The sequence below is a fragment of the Leguminivora glycinivorella genome, chromosome 2 (assembly GCF_023078275.1).
Source record: "Leguminivora glycinivorella isolate SPB_JAAS2020 chromosome 2, LegGlyc_1.1, whole genome shotgun sequence".
Classification (NCBI taxonomy): domain Eukaryota; kingdom Metazoa; phylum Arthropoda; class Insecta; order Lepidoptera; family Tortricidae; genus Leguminivora; species Leguminivora glycinivorella.
In genome coordinates, this window is record NC_062972.1 from 24356383 (window position 1) to 24362382 (window position 6000).

The following is a 6000-nucleotide window of genomic DNA, read 5'->3' on the forward strand; positions in this document are numbered from 1 at the left end:
CTGCGCGCAGGATCTCTTTGTAATAGTAATTTGAAGTTTTTGAACAAAACGGTGCACAGTGTGATTTCAACTTGAAAATCCTATTAAATATACCAAAAGCGTAAACCGAGGTAAAACGGGTAAAATAAAATAGGTACCTACGCGACTATATTTTTCCTTAATAATATTTTTTTCTTAAAAACCCCGGAAAGGTGGGCCAAAATATTTACAGACTGGGACCCGCGAAACACCATAGACGGGACAGGCCGGGGTGCAGGCAGACCAAAAAGGAGATGGCGGGACGACCTGGACGCATTCTACCCGAAATGGTGGGAAAATGCCAACAACAGGGTCGAGTGGAGAAAGCGAGGGGAGGCCTTTGCCCAGCAGTGGGACACAAAAGAGGCTAATTAAAATTAAAAAAAAAAAATTTTTTTCTTTAGGGTATATGCATGATTTTTTTATACGATTCTACTACATCAAAAACTCAAACTATGAAACTAGAAAACACTATAATTTACGAGCAATTTAAACGCGGCCATTTTGGCGCGCTCGTTCGAGCGTAATCTGACGTCACACGGCAACGCCGTACACACGAGTGGGAGCGAGAAAAGAATAACTCTTTCTCGTTCTCACTTACAGACGTCAAGTGTAACATGACGTCACGTTGCGTTTTGAGAATTTGTGCGGGAATTTAAAATAAAAACCGGCCAAGAGCGTGTCGGGCCACGCTGTGTAGGGTTCCGTAGTTTTTCGTATTTTTCTCAAAAACTACTGAACCTATCAAGTTCAAAACAATTTTCCTAGAAAGTCTTTATAAAGTTCTACTTTTGTGATTTTTTTCATATTTTTTAAACATAAATGCTTCAAAAGTTAGAGGGGGGGGACGCACTTTTTTTTCCTTTAGGAGCGATTATTTCAAAAAATATTAATATTATCAAAAAACGATCTTAGTAAACCCTTATTTATTTTTAAATACCTATCCAACAATTTATCACACGTTGGGGTTGGAATGAAAAAAAATATCAGCCCCCACTTTACATGTAGGGGGGGTACACTAATAAAACATTTTTTTCCATTTTTTATTTTTGCACTTTGTTGGCGTGATTGATATACATATTGGTACCAAATTTCAGCTTTCTAGTGCTTACGGTTACTGAGATTATCCGCGGACGGACGGACGGACGGACAGACAGACATGGCGAAACTATAAGGGTTCCTAGTTGACTACGGAACCCTAAAAAGGTGCGTTAAAATTTTTCACTATTAAATTACGGTAAACAAAAGTACTTTGTAAACGCATTTTTTTAGAAATTAAGATTAAAAATAAAAATATTTTGGCCAGTTTGGAGTTACGTGCATATTCACTACCATCAATGGTAGTGAATATGCACGTAACTCCAGCCTTAGCAGCCAGAGTCCCTACCCAGTCTACTCGTCACAGTTTTATAATAGGACAATAGAATGTTACTATAGAACTAAGTCCTCTTTCTGTGACCGCAGACAGTGTCTATTTTGGGACAGCTATGTTTAGTTTAGCACTCTGACAACCAAATTGCCGACTTGTGTATTTTGGGATGATGTCAATATCGGTAAATTTTGGGGGTAGTTTAGCTATGTCATTCTCACTGTCTTGGCTTATGTCTGTGATTGTTAGTTTTACACAGTTTACACATAAGGTCAGGTGGGGTAAGGGGGACTATGGGGGAAGGGAAACACTGATTGGTAACTCTGAATTTATAGACTGTAGCTGGGTCATTTGGTGGTCGGTAAGGTACTACCTAGGATTTAGTTCCAAAACAAAAACAAAAATAGCGCTAGCTCTAAGGAGTGTGCGTCCTTGACAAAAACAAAAAATCTGTTGTCGTGCTACAAGACCACGAGTTGGACGAGTATTATTTGTGTCGTGATTTGGGTAGTAAAAAGTCATGTCCGAAGAGTTTTGATATCTGTAAATATTCCTTTATATGTTTAATGTTCATGTCTCGTATTTGAATTTGAGAAAACTATGCTGTAAATATGAAAATTCAACGTGATTCATAACACAACCTACAAATGACATACCGGGGTAACGGGAACTACCATAGCCGGGGTAAGTGGAACATATGTTTCCTTTTCCCGATTTCAGGGGTCATGAACATTTTCAGAGACACATATTCTATAAGTACAGAAATTTTGTATTGATCCAAGCTTCAGTATTTTAAATACGAATAATTAATAGTCGTTTTTTAATTTGCAATACTGAAATTTGAATTTTCGAAAAAAATTTGTAAAAAAAATCTTAAAAAACAATTATAATTTTTAGTTAACCACCCCTGTCTCAAGCCCATATGTTCCCCTTACCCCGAATTTCAATTTATGTAAATATTTTCTATTTTAAACTATATGTCAAAGAACCAAAGTCTCCATTTGATTGATGAGGTTTTTTTAATTTACATTGCCGGTATAATCCACACTAGCACCAATACTTTGAGATTTTAGACAAGTGTTTCCCTTACCCCAAAACTCGGGAAAGGGAAACGGCGGGACCAGCCTAAACATTTTATACATTTCCAGCTACATGCAATAAAGCTAGTTTAAAAATTAATTTTGCCCTAGAAAGCAGACTTAAAGAAGCATACTTTGTGTCGGTCAAGATGAATATACGACATTAAATAAAGTGATTAGAGCTCGATGTAAAATATAAAAAATGAAGTATGTTTCCCTTACCCCACCTGACCTTACTCAAAACTGGAACTGAATTTATTTAGCATTATCAGAAACGTATCTTAAGCTTCGTTTTTAACCTCCGACGCAAAAACGAAGGGGTGTTATAAGTTTGACGTGTCTGTATGTCTGTTTGTCTGTCTGTGTGTGTGTCTGTCTGTGGCATCGTAGCTCCCGAACGGATGAACCGATTTAGATTTAGTTTGTTTTTGTCTGAAAGCTGAGTTAGTCGGGAGTGTTCTTAGCCATGTTTCATGAAAATCGGTCTAATATGTCGCGGTCGTTGGTTTTTTCAAAATTTTAATTTTCTGGTTAGGTTATAACTTAGTCTTTTGAGCGAGCATTCGTTTGTTCGTGTGCAGATGAAAACACGTCTTGACTTCCATACCTTCATCGGTGCACAAACGAACGAATGCTCGCTCAGAACTGGTGCCATAGCCGAATGGAATTTCTGCGACGCGAAACGAAAACGAAATGCCGCGAAAGGTAGTCGGGCTCTGTCGCACCAATATGCAAGAGCAATAGAGATAGATTATCTACGAGCGATTCGTTTCGTGAGCGTTTGTGCCATTCGGCACAAAGGTTAGGGTGGCGACTAAATAGGTATTTAAAAGCGAAAAAGGGACAAGGTACAGCGGGTCAAATCTCGACTGGGGGGCAATTGTAACTGGTCCATTTTTTCCATGTTTTACAATGTTTGCATTATTAAATAGAGTGTCCACCGGTTATAATATGGTAGGCGTGTTCAATAGATACATGTAGAACTCAACATCATAGTGTAATAATGGAAAAAATGGATCTGTTGCAAGTGCCCAATTGCCCCCGCCGAGAGTTGCCCCACTGTACTTTGCCCATTTTTCGCTTTTAAATAAGTACCTATTTAATCGACAGCCTAACTATAGAGGTAACGCTAACTTTTCACTTAGTGTTCTGAACAGGGTACCTTAAGGTTTTTTCTTATTAAATTGGTATATAGCATTAGGCACTTAATTTTGTGCAAAAAAAAATATTAGCTTTAAATGTTAATTTATTGTTTTGTTCCTATCGATTTTGGCAGTCACAAATAGATTAAAGGCTAAGTAAATGATAGTACCTAAACAGCACGAATACTCGCCACACAAATATCCAAACGTTATCCGATTTTCTTATACCTACTATTATTCATTCATTTCCCATTCTATACCGTTTTAGGGCTAGATACATTCTATTTACACTTCACCACGTCTCGTGTAGTCTAAGATCATCTTACGAAAAATACCAAAGTTACAAAGACAATTTCAGACTAGCTTCCTGTATTGGGCCCGGCTCGCGCATATAAAACACATTTGGCTTCAATTTGTCGAGCGGCTTTGCATGATTGGTTGTTTTGCACGGGCGCCTCAATCAAGGAAGGACTACAAACAATCGGAGGGAGTTAACCCACAATTTATCTTGTATCTGCCAGGAAGTATTTGTAACAGGCTGCGGGATGGTGTAGAATAAAAGCGATTGTTTTAACAGTATTTTATGCAACAGGCATTTAAGGGAGGTCAAAAAAGACGAGTGGCGTGGGTAACAATTTGAGGCGAAGCCGAAAATTGTTAATAAACACGCCACGAGTATTTTTTTACTCAGTTAAACACCTTTGCAATCAATATTTTTTCTACGACCATGCGACTTAGTTTTTAATACATAGTTTGCTACATAGAATAACTTTCGTGAATTTCACACTGTTTCCTGTATTTTGCACTGCCAGCGCAGCTGCCCAAAGCCATCTCCCGTCGGCTTACCGCGCACACGCGCAGTATCGTTATGACAATGCGTTGCCATGGTTCCAGAGCCAAACAATGAGTTTTAAATTTTTTCGTTACTGCGCGCGTGCGCGGGAAGCCGGTGGGCGCCGGTTTTGGGAAAAAGGGTTTTAAAAATCTATGCACGACCTACAGGGTGTAATTCATGACGAATTACAGTTCGGGAGTAGAAACAGTAGTATATGACAAACAACGTTCATAATAGGCGTCTCATATACCCATAATAATGATGATGCACTTCTACATGACAAGACAAGAGTGTAGCCAGAATGAAGTGATGATTAGTACCTACGAGTAAGTACCTACTCAGGTACCTACGCTAAAAGTCAGCCAAAACTTTAATGACCTTTTGTATTCGGCTCGTTCATTGGCAACAAAATAAAAACTTGTACTAAGTAGGTATGTAGTTACTGAAAACTAATAATACATATACATACGAGTATGTATTGTAAGAGTAATGCTGAAAATATAAAAAATGGTATTTCTAAATTGCTTTTCAGAGATTTATGATACATTAAAACGCAATAAAAATGTATCGATATCGATGAATGACATTACCAACACAGATATAATATGTATGTAAAAAATATTTTGTGATTTATAAAGAGATATAATTTTCATATTCATTTATGAGTCCAGTATTGATCACATAATATGCATGAAACAGCAGAATATGAGACGATTGAATTCTCCATTCCCATCTCACATTTACATATTCCCACGTCATTGTATCCTGTTTAAAAATCAGGAATTAAAAAGAAACTCTTATGCATTGAACCGAGCTCGGTCGCAATTCACATATAATTGCTTTTGAAACTTCCATCGGACTTCGCGCGATGAATTTACGTTTTGTTTATTTTATAAAATATAAAAAATATTTTGTGCTTTATTGTAAAACTGTTAATGACTATTCATATAGGTACACAAACATACCGCTGTACCTTAGGTAGTAACCAATCAAAACCCCATAGTAGATGCTCAGACGTATCTGCATACTGTACTCCTATTTACTGTACTATAGAATGGATTTTACATCCATCACGAAATATTAAAATTCATTCAATACACTTATGTTAGTGTCTGAGCGAACAGTTTGTTCGTACGTACTGTTCGTCACTGTTCAGGGTGCGTAGCCGACGACCAAACGCTCCGAAACGCTCACGAACGAACGAAGATGCTCGCTCAGAACTGTTTTCAGTTTGGCGCCGGAATCATTCGAACACTAAGTGAAAACGCAGCGTTACTAAATATGTCCAGGACATCTGTAAAACAACGTAAGATGCGCTTATGAGTTGGAATCATAAGTTCCACTTTTAATATTTGCTTGTTATATCGTAGCTCTAAAAATATTATGAAACAGCTGCAGACAACCTGCCGGTCGCTCGGGCTTTTAGAGAATAATTTTGACAAAGTTATATAGAAATGCTGGATAGCGCGTACCTAAGCGTTTGTGAAACTTGTGCATATCAACAATGAAAAGATCCCCTTCCACCTTCTGACGGCGGCGGCGTGTGTTAGGATTTAT